General features: G+C 37.7%; 1 non-coding gene across 1 annotated transcript; it reads left to right on the forward strand.

Moving 5' to 3' along the window:
- The first annotated feature begins 2528 nt into the window (after positions 1-2528).
- LOC124889123 lies at positions 2529-2633 on the forward strand. The gene has a single exon (XR_007047739.1). It is a non-coding gene; the product is annotated as a small nucleolar RNA R71 (small nucleolar RNA).
- Positions 2634-11738: the final 9105 nt, after the last annotated feature.

The following is an 11738-nucleotide window of genomic DNA, read 5'->3' on the forward strand; positions in this document are numbered from 1 at the left end:
AAAGATCCAGATCTTTCGGCTACTACGAAAATCGGGTAACCCATTGGAAAAACATCACCGGAAATCCTAAGGCCATCAACGGCCTGTCATCTCTTTCCCCTCCCTGTGCCGCTCCGACCATCCCTCTCCTTTCCCCGACGTTGTACCACCATAGCCGGCAACAACCCGCTGCCTGCAAAAATGTCATCATCCCACTCCGTTAACCCTCAGATTCGACACCACCCCCACATCGACGTAGTCTCTTTCTTCTCTTCTTTTTTGTTATAATCAAACCTCCCCGAAAAATGGGAGATACCCTTCGGAAAACGAGCTCGGCCTGATTTGAGTTTATGGTTTTGGTGTTGAAAGAAATATTCTCAACTACTGTTTGTTTTATGCTATGTGTATTATTGCTTATTTGTTAATTTTATATCTAAATTTGATTTGAGAATATTTTTTTTGAGTTATTTATAAATTGTGATTAGATTTAGAGATTAAAATACTCTTTGAGGCCTCTAGGCTTAGCTAGTAGAATCTTTATACATCAGGAGGGTTTAGGGTACCCTACACTTAGTCTTCTCCATGATTCTTAGTTCAGGTTTTTTGGTACCCAGACTTCCCATCAACCTGTGACTCAATAAAAACAAAAACTAGTGAAGTAAAAACTAAAAATATAAAAAATAAAACATACCTACTTTAACTTGGGTTGCCTCCCAAGCAACGCCTAATTTAGTGTCGCGGCACGACCCAACTCAACTTAACTAAGTTCTTTCATATTTTTCCTCACACTTGGAGGTCATCTTCTTATTCGTTTCTGACCTCTTGAGTATGAACTCTCAAGGTCAATAATTTTTTCAACTATAACCATTTTAGGCTCATAAATCTATATCATGTCAGGCTTAGGTGGTTGTGTCTTAGGGTGCTCAATGAGGAAGTCCGAAGAGGTCTTTTTGTGGAATAGACTCCACTACCCCACACTTATCCCCTTCAATCACAGTAATCATACACAAGTCTTTGTAGTGGGATAGTTTGTTAAGCTGTTTGTACACTTTAAAAACTGCCTCTTCATCCTCCAATCTCATTGTGAGCGTACTCTTTCTCACATGAATTAAAGCTTCCCCTGTCGCTAAAAATGGACATCCCAAAATGATTGGTACCTGTTTGTCTACCTAAAAATCTAGAACAATAAAGTCAGAAGGAATGATAAATTCACCAACCTTTATGAGAACGTCCTCTATTACTCCTTCAGGACGGGCTATGGTCCTATTTGCCTGCTGTAGTGGCACAGAGCTCGATCTAGGCTTTCCCAAGCCTAATTGTTGAACAAAGATAGGGGCATCAAGTTGATACTTTCCCCTAAATCACTAAGAGCTTGAACCACCTTGTTGTTACCAATTTGAATGGGGCGAGTAAACTTCCCAGGGTCCTTAAGCTTTTTCGACATCTTTTGAGTCACCACTAAGCTAACTCTACAGTGAGTGTTATCGCCACCATATCCTGCAACATAAATTTATTAGCAACCATATATCTTAAGTACTTAATGTAATTGGGAATTCCCTGCAAAACATCTAAAAAGGTAAGTTAATGTGTATCTTTCTGAATGTGTCAAAGAACTTCTTGAAGTACGCATCCTCTTTTGCCTTTATATGCTTCTACGGGAAAGGTAGTTGTGGGATCTTCTTCAATTCTTCAAAAACTTTTTCTTTTGAGTACTCAGACTTCTTTAACTTTTCAGCAACTTTGTAATTTACCTGTTCAGGACTCGAATCAGTATCTACCTCATTTGTTTTCTTTGGAGGTTCTCTATGAAGCTCTTCACCACTCCCAAAGTGATTGCCAAAACTTGATTTGGATTTTCAGTATCTCCTGGAAAACCACCTTGAGGCTTGGTATTTAGTGTCTGCTGTAACTGACACACCTGCAACTCTAAGCTTCCCATGGACACTTGCTGGTTCTTTACATCTGCAGCAAACTGTGTTTGATTAGTTAGAATCTGTTTCATCATCTTTTCCAAGTTGCTAGTTGACTAATTTCCTTATGCTTGTGGTTTTTGAATTTTCTGGTATTAGGTGTTCCACGGTGGATGAGTCTACCACTTCATGTTGTAGGCATTCTCATAATTTCCCCATTGAGTATTTCCCACATATATTACAGACTCGGGATTTGCAGAACACATAGAAGATGAATGGCTACTATTACCACAAACTTCACACTAACCTGTAGTTTGTTAGATTGCATTAACCGTGGTTGCAGGATATGTGGCACCCAAGTGTATGTTGCTGAGATGCGTAGTCAACTAATTTTATAATGCAGCAATTTGAGTAGATATTGTAGTAAACTGGTCTACTTCCAAAACACCTGCATCCTTTTTAGTAGCACTCCTTAAGTCTGAATGCCACTCAGGATTACCATGTGCAATTCGGTTCAATAAAGTATATAGCTCATCATACGTCATCTCCAGAGCTTGACCACATGCAACAGAATCTAACAAAATCTTTGAGTTATGGTCAAGTGCCTTAACATAAGTATGAGCTAATACCTCATTGGGCTATTGATGGTGTGGACAATCTCGTAGTAGAGCCTTGAAATGCTCCCACGCATGATATAAATTTTTATCTGGCTTCTGTTTGAAGCACACAATCTCATTGCAAAGTCTTACAGACTTTCCAGACAGGAAAAATCTGATGAGGAATCTCTGAGCTAAGTTATCCTATGATGTGATTGAATTTGCTGGCTCAGCATTTAACCACTTTTTTACTTCCCCTAATAGTGAGAAGGGGAATAGTGTCAGCCTCACATAATCGTCATTCACACCCTTAGGGATGAATACGTCACTGATTTCCAGAAAGTTCTACAAGTGGACTTGTGGATCTTCATGAGAAAGACCAGTGAACTATCCACTTCTAATCAGAAGCTTCACCATATTTTTTTGAGCTCAAAATTACCTCCAGCAGCCGGTTTATGAAATGGTAAGGTTAAATTTGTTGGAAGTGGGATCGCCACTTCTCTAACTGTCCTGCGGGCTACTTGTTCATCAGCCATGATAGCAGGATTGTCACGACCCAAAAATGAGGGTCATGATGGCACTTGTCGCGACGTACCTTGACAAGTAAGCCTATTATCTAAACTGATACGAAAAGAAGAAAAGAAAGAAATATCCCATGGTAAGGCTTCTAGAATGAAGCCGAACCATATAAGTAATCATAACAATGTGGAAAAACCTTATCTAAAATACCAATCATGCCCAAAACCAGGTGTTAATAGTGTAAGAACTACTAATACAATCCAAGAGTCAAATACACCAGAAAAATAACCACAAAAGAATAGTTACTGTCTTTAAATACTAATAAAGATATAAATAGTATAGAAAGATAGAAGTGAACTTTGGATGCATGAATGTCCAACCGCTACCTTGAAAGCTCCAACAATTGCCCGAATCAAGTAAGTTGAGGCGCACTCGAGCTAGGACATGCACCGAAAGAATGCAGTAGGCATAGTATGTCCACTTGTACTCAGTAGGTATCATAGGCCGACCAAGCAAAGTAGTAAATAAATCATAGAAAATATACACTAAGGGCACATCACCTGCAATCAGAAAATATCCAAAAATGGTAGCCCACACCGCTTGCACTAATATTTCTAATATATTTCACATTTATTACAAAAAGACACCAACGTATAGAACACGAGTATACATTATGTCACATGTAAATAGAACAAGAGATAACATATAGATACAAGATCATCAAATACAAGTAAAGAAAGGTAAGACAAATACATAGATGACAAGTCAATAAGGCAATACAACACAACATAAACATAATAAGATATATGCAATGTATATGATGATGATGATGATGATGATGATGATAATGATGATGCACGAGATCGTCGCACAACCTCCGGAATCATCGCACAATCCCCGTATACCCTTATGGAGCTAAAGCTTTCCGATGTAAGACCCATAGGGGGTTCTTCAACCCATATACAATCCACATATCTTGTATCTCTTTTCCTGCATATCCCTCGAAAAGGGTTTTATAAGGTGGTACAATATTTTTTTTAAAAGGTGTCGCCAGTGTTTCTCAGATGTTGCCACGGTGGTACCAATATTTCATGAACAAGTATGATATGAAGATGTAATTCTCACAACCAATCACAATGAGTATTTCCAAAACCAGTCGCATGATATATTTCCACACCCAACCACAATGATACATTCACACAACCACGTGAGCCAATATCCACCTATTATTTTTGTCTCATCCATGAATTTCCACATGTATCATATTCCAATAAAGTATGAATATAATCATAATACACCAATGGTACCACATTAAACAACACATAACAATTATTCACACATATTCAAGGCTATCAATATCACATAGGACCCTACACGGTCAAATAAATCACATAATATCTTAATTTCGATAATTACATCACATATAGGTCCCCACACGAGCACAACACATAGATAGCCATTTTTCATGATTAGTTCCCACCCTTAAGGTGCATTTTATATCATCATTTACTACTGGCCCAGTCTAAAAGAGTTAAGCCATAACCTACCTCGAAAGTCGAAACTGGTCCGCTACACTTGAACCCGCGACCTTACCTTTCACGAATAATCCTGAACTTCACTAAAAATATCAAATATGAAATCTACGCGTCAATAAAAAATCAACAACACCCATATTGACTACTTTTAGTTCGAAGTCAAAACGAACCTCCAAAATGGATTTCCGAAAAAGAAGAGCAAAATCAGAACTTTATTTCAAAAACATGTTCCCTATATTTTTAGGAACCTACAGCTGAAAATCCAAGTTAAATCAAGTCAAAAACGGAGTTCAAATAGAAGAAAAACCATTTTTGACCTTTTCCGGGTAAAAGTCTTTGAAATCCGGATTAAAATCAAGAATCAGAGTTATTTTGAAGGTTAAATTGATGAAAAACTAGTAATAGATAAAATTATTATTCAAGTGAAAAGAAGTGAAATTTGGATTTAAAATCATGCCCTAAGATTTTTGAGATTTTGAGGAATTTATCAAGAAATTACCAAGAAAAGGGGTGAATTCTTGCCTTTAATCCGTAATAAAATCAAGAAAAATGTGTTAATCTAGCTTCCCAAGCTCCCCACAAACTTTACTTTTAAGCTCCCACACTATTTAGGATTTAAATCCCAAGAGGTAAGATGAAAAATGAGCAAATAGGTAAAGAAAAGGTTATTTATCAGTGCAGATTTTTCTGCACTGCTGTCTAAAAAAGCTGTTTTTTAACTCAATTCGGACTTCAATGGGGTGCCCAGAATTCGTTCGGATTTCGATAAATGCAAACGAACTATGCAACCATACTAAATTCGACGTTCCGAATGCGATGACGATATCATATTTTCAAAAAAATATCATTTTCACATAATTGGCCCCCGAAATCCGAAATCCGAAATCATAATTTTCCAAATCAAGGGTCGAAATAAGATTTAAAAGCCATAAAATCATACCAAACATGCTAACACCCTAAAATCGACATTTCAGATCTGCTGGCGAAGTAAGATTTTCCATCCGAGGTTATTGTGATCAAATGTGGGTCCACACCCATATTTCTAATTTTTCAACTTTTCGATCAATAAGTCAAAATGAGCTCGGGTGCATCGGGACCCGAACCAAAGGTCTACCTAGCCTAAAATCGATATTCCAAAGCTGCTGGTGCAGTCCATTCGGTCATCCGTCGGACAGATCAAAATATATCCATATAAGTCCAAAATAAGGCTCTCGAAGCCATCAAAAACCACAATATTGCATAAATGAAGTCAAAATGTATAAAAAATCATGCCAATCACTTCCACACCCCGAAAATATCATAATGCAACTACGGGGAGGGGTAAAATAGTCAAATCACATAAAATCACAAATTTCACATATTTCATTTAATTTTTAGGTTGTTACATCATCCACCACTAAAAATCTAGTTCGTCCTCCAACTAAGGCAAAGAAATACTTGAATCAATGAAAATCTAGGGATAGGAACTACGTATATCAGAATCAACCTCTCAAGTAGCTTCATCTACAGGTCGATGTCGCCATAGGACCTTAACCACAGGGATCACTCTAGAGCGCAACGCCTAACGTTCCTAGCCAAAATGGAAATCGGTTCCTCAACAAAGTACAACTGCTCATCTAACCGAATCAAATCCCAATGAATGACATGAGACTCATCAGGAATATAGCGACGAAGCATAGAAACATGAAAAACTGAATGAACAGCTGATAGATCAAGAGGCAAAGCCAACTCATAAGCCACATCATCAACAGTTCGAAGAATCTTAAATGGACCAATATACTTGGGGCTAAGCTTGACCCTCTTCCCAAACTTCATCACACCCTTCATAGGTGAAACTCGAAGGAAAACACAATCGCTGACACCAAATCTCAAGGCACGAAGTCTACGATCAGTATAACACTTCTGCCTACTCTAAGCCGCTCTAAGTCTATTCTGAATGATTCATACCCTGTCCAAAGACTCACAATGGAAGAGAAAACCTCAACAAAATACTAATAATACCTAGCCAAGCCAATAAAACTCCGAATCTCAGTGGGCGAAGTAGGTCTAGCCCAATCTCAAACTGCTGTAACCTTAGCTGGATCAACCATAATACCTTCCTTAGTCATCACATGATCCAAGAAAGAAACAGACTCCAACCAAAACTCGCACTTAGAGAACTTAGCATACAACTTCTTATCCTTCAATCTCTAAAGTACAATTCACAAATGCTCCTCATGCTCAACCTCACTCTTGGAATAAACCAAGATATTATCTATAAATACCATAATAAAAGAATCAAGATACGGTCAAAACACCCGGTTTATCAACTCCATAAACGCAGCAGGGGAATTGGTCAACCCAAAAGACATGACTAAGAACTCATAATGACCATATCGAGTTTGAAAAGCTATTTTTGGAATATTCAAAGCTCTAATCCTCAACTGGTGATAACGAGCCTCAAATCAATCCTCAAAAATGCTATAACACCCAAAGCTGATCAAATAAATCATCAATGCAAAGAAAAGGACACTTATTCTTAATTGTTACCTTATTCAACTATTGATAATTAATACACATCCACATAGACTCATCCTTTTTCTTCATAAATAAGATAGGCACACCCCAAGGTGAAATACTAGGTCGGATAAATCCCTTATCCAACAACTCTTGCAACTGATCCATCAGTTCTTTCAACTCTGTTGGGGCCATCCTATAAGGAGGGATAGAAATAGGATTGGTGTCCAGCTCAACATCAATAATAAAATCAATATCTCAATCTGAAGGCATACTAGGCAAGTCCATCGGGAAAATATCTATAAACTCACGGACAACACAGACAGAATCTAAGGAAGGAGGGAAACAACACTAGTGTCACGAACATGGCTAAGTAATATAAATATCCCCTCTCAACTAATTTACGATCCTGAACATAAAATATCACCCTCTTAGGACCTGAATAAAGTCTACCCTTCCAAGCTATCCTTGGCACACCCGACAAAGCTAAAGTCACAGTCTTGACATAACAATTTAGGACGGCATGAGAAGGAGACAACCAATCCATACCTAAAATAACATCAAAATTGATTATATCTAACACATGCAAGTCTATCAAAGTCTCATGCCCGACAAAAATCCCAACACAAGATCGATGAGCTTGATCCACCACTAAAGAATCACCTACCGGGGTGGATACACGAATAGGAATGGCAAGAGGCTCACTAACAGAATCAAAACCCAAAGAAAAATATACAAACACATAGGAGAAAGTCGAACCGAGATCAAATAATATAGATATAGGTCTAAAATAAATAGGGACAATACCTATAATCACAACATCAGAAGCCTCTGGCTTAGGTCTAGCTAGTAGAGCATAACACTATCCATGATTACCAACTGGCTGAGTAGCCCTACAACCACCAATACAGGCTCTACTATCCTTATCTCTTGCACTTTTGGTAGAACACCTACCCCTCACAGCTGAAATAGGAATAACTCTAAACACATAGCGAGAATTATCCTTGGCCATATGGCCAATCTCATCACATACATAGCAATCTCTACGACCAGTCTTAAGAGGAAAAAGTACAACTGAGCTCGAACAGCCACCCTAAACTGCTAAACTAGAAGATCTACCAGCTGAACTGTATAAACTAACCTACACTAGTATACCATGACATCCATAAGAACCTCTAAAATCTCTGCCTGGAGAGGTACGACTCCTGAACTTACCAAAATGACACACCGTCTTGGCGCCTCCCTGACACCCCCGAGGAATATCCTCTATCACCTTAACATCATGCACAATACTCTGAAAAGAATCCTCAAACACAACCATCTGAGATGTAGCCAACTGAAGAGAGACAACCAAACCCTTCAAAAACTTTTGAATCTTCTCAAACTCGGTGGAAATGCTATCTTAGAAATATCTAGACAGGGTATGAAAATATGCCTCATACTCAGCAACTATTATGGAGCCATGTTCCAACTGATCAAACTCATCCCACATAAGAGCTCTCAAGCTGAAAGGCATAAATCTCTCTAGAAAGGCATCAACAAACTGATCCTATAACAACTAAGGAGCATCAACAGGCCTACAACCAAAAAATGATATTCACTAATTTCTCAAAGCATCTCTCATCTGATATATAGTATAAGCAACTTTATTCACACAGAAAGAGTGAAACATAACTCAGCACACAAGATATGAAAGAATTCGCACGATAAGGAATAAAATAGGAAAGTTTCCTAAAGACATCTTATAGCCTCTCTGTAACGCCCCAATATCCCATCCCAAGATGTCACACGGTGCTTAAGGCCACACGCAGCCTTAAGCTAACCCTCTGAGCCTATCATCACTTCTATAACTCACTATGACAATAATCAAGCTGTAATAAAGAAGAATACTCATGTCATAAACATACTGGAATACGAAGAGATACTATCTTGTACAATCAAAATACTAAAGTTCTATACATACTGGTAATCTAGTCTAACAAAACCTCTACTACATAAGACTGAGGAGCCATTGGGACAGATCCCCAACTGACTCGTACTGAACTGGGAATAAATAACCCTCTACTATTAAGACAAAAATTAGGGACGTAGGTCCTTGAACCATGAGGACTCACCAACTGTACGAATGTAGATGGAGGTACTCGAAGATCACTATCGCTACTGAGATTGAGCACCTGAACCTACATCACGAGAAAACATAGAACACAGAAGAGTATGGGAATTAGTACTTGGGAATGTACTGAGTATGTGGGGGTGGATGCAACATTTTAAATAATATCATAAATGTATAAGAAAATCATGTATGCTAACAATAATACCTCCCTTTGCTTTAATTATCTAAAACATTATTCTCATAAGTCATTAGTAATAACACATGCTTCATAAATCTCATAAATCATTTAACTCAACTCAAACTCTTTGACTCAATAGAGTGAATCGGTAACTCAAGGTACTTAGATCATTATAGATGTAGGAGTTTCTTATAACCGACATAACTACACCATGTGAGCCGCATGGAGTCCAACTTTTTGACCTTCTAAGGAGAGAACCCTACATTGGCGGGGGTGTCGTACTCTTTCCAAGGAGTACAACCTCAATTTCTCAAACAAAATCTCATACTCGGCCTCTGGCCCACAATCATCAATATCAATCCTACGGTGGCACGTAGTTTTGGGGAAATATCATATTTCCTACTTGGTGCTAAATACTCCTCCCAGACTCAGTTCAGAACGTGTTAGGAAATCCACCTTAATCAATATCAACTCATGGGTCTATTATAAAGACCAAAACATAAATATATATCTCGTTTGTAAATCATAAACATCTTGTGGCTTCCTAACTCGACCCAACTCAACACAATCTTTCTCAATATCAAGTACATTTTCTTATCAAATCATTTCAAATATCAAAAGTTTCAAGGAAACATCATAGGACTCATTCTTGACTCTCAAGTTCAATATCAATATGTATTCAATAATCAACTTCTCATGGAAGGCTTAAACCATGACACTTATCTCAACTCATTCGAAAATCATCAATTCATAATAAGAATATTCAACTCATAGCATAAATCCTCAATTCAAGAAATATAATGGTAAATATATCATAATATCAAACTTAATCAACTCAAATCTCATAAATTATTAATACAGAATTTTGGGTGTAATCCCACTTTGCAAATTCATGTAAATCAATAATAAAAATTAAATCTTTAGGCAAAAGAACGAAAAGAGTGTTCTTGTTCAAACCCCACATACCTTGATTATTGATTGGAATGAAGAAACTTGTTATAGACTCTTTTTCCACTTCTTGAGTTAGTGTTCTTAATGTTTTTGACTTGGGTACCTTGAATCTTGAACCAATTTGTGAAATTTATGGTTTGATTCTTGATGTTCTTGGAAGATTTGGACTGGATTTTGAGAGACAAACCCTAGTATCTTGATGAAATGGAAGAAGAATGAAGTTTTCTTCTTTACCTAGATAAATATAGAGGGTCAAAATGGGTGAAAAAGACCAAAATACCCTTTCAAAAATGCCCCTTAATTGCTGAAAAAAATGGCTAACAACATTCCTGACAGGCCGTCAGACCCGTGATAGGCCGTCATGAAATGTCATCACAAAAGGGTTGAATTTTTTATTTTCTGCCTAAGGCTGACGACGTCGTCAGAAATAGCATAAAAAATGTGACAGCCCGTCAGCAACGTCGTCGGCCTTTTCCAGATTGATATGCTGGAGTAAAATGAGTATAACTCTTTGCTCCGATATCAGATTTTGGAGAAATTGGTATCTTTGGAAAGATAATTCAATTATCTATCTGTTGATAGGTCATGAGCTCAAAAATTCCAAGTATAATAATTGATATGCTCATTTGAAGTTGACTATACCAATATCCTTCTCAAGAATTCTATCGGTAAGGAATATTTTGATTCACCCAATTGTTAGGATATCTTTAAAGCCTTAATACACACCATCCTTGATCAGAAAACAACCTAAAACATTATAATTTATTTCTCATGAGCTTGATTCATGGTTGTACTATTGGTTAGAGTCTCGGGGTATTACAATATCTCCCCCTTGGAAACATTCGTCTTCGAATGTTGCTATTTAGGCCAAGAACAAGAGAAAATGAGGTCGTATAGCTGGAACGACTCACTAAAAGGGTCTACTTCACTCTAAAATTTTCAGTACTTCACAAAATGCATGAATCATAGAGAGAATAACCATATAGCTGAATACACTGGATTAGAAGGAAACTCTTGATTTGAACTCACGGAGAAGAGATGAGGGTATCTGGGTTGCATATCTACCTCTGCCTCCTAAGTAGCACCCTCGATTGATTGATTTCACCACAGAACTTTGAACAAGGGAGATTCCTTATTTCTTAGTCTACGAACTTGATAATCTAGGATTTCAACCGGAACTTCATCATAAGAAAGGCTATCCTGAACGCCAAAACTTTTTGACGGATCAACAACAACAGAATCACCAATGTGCTTCTTGAGCATAGAAACGTTAAAGACCGAATGGACAGCTGGCAACTCGGCAGGCAATTCAATCTCGTAAGCTTCTTTCCCAACACAATTCAAAACTTTATAAGGGCCAACGTATCAGGGAGTAAACTTTCCTTTCTTACCAAATCTTTTCACTCTCTTCATGGGTGAAATCTTCAAGTACACCAGATCGTTAACCTCAAACTCAAGAGC

The sequence above is a fragment of the Capsicum annuum genome, chromosome 11 (assembly GCF_002878395.1).
Source record: "Capsicum annuum cultivar UCD-10X-F1 chromosome 11, UCD10Xv1.1, whole genome shotgun sequence".
NCBI classification, from domain to species: domain Eukaryota; kingdom Viridiplantae; phylum Streptophyta; class Magnoliopsida; order Solanales; family Solanaceae; genus Capsicum; species Capsicum annuum.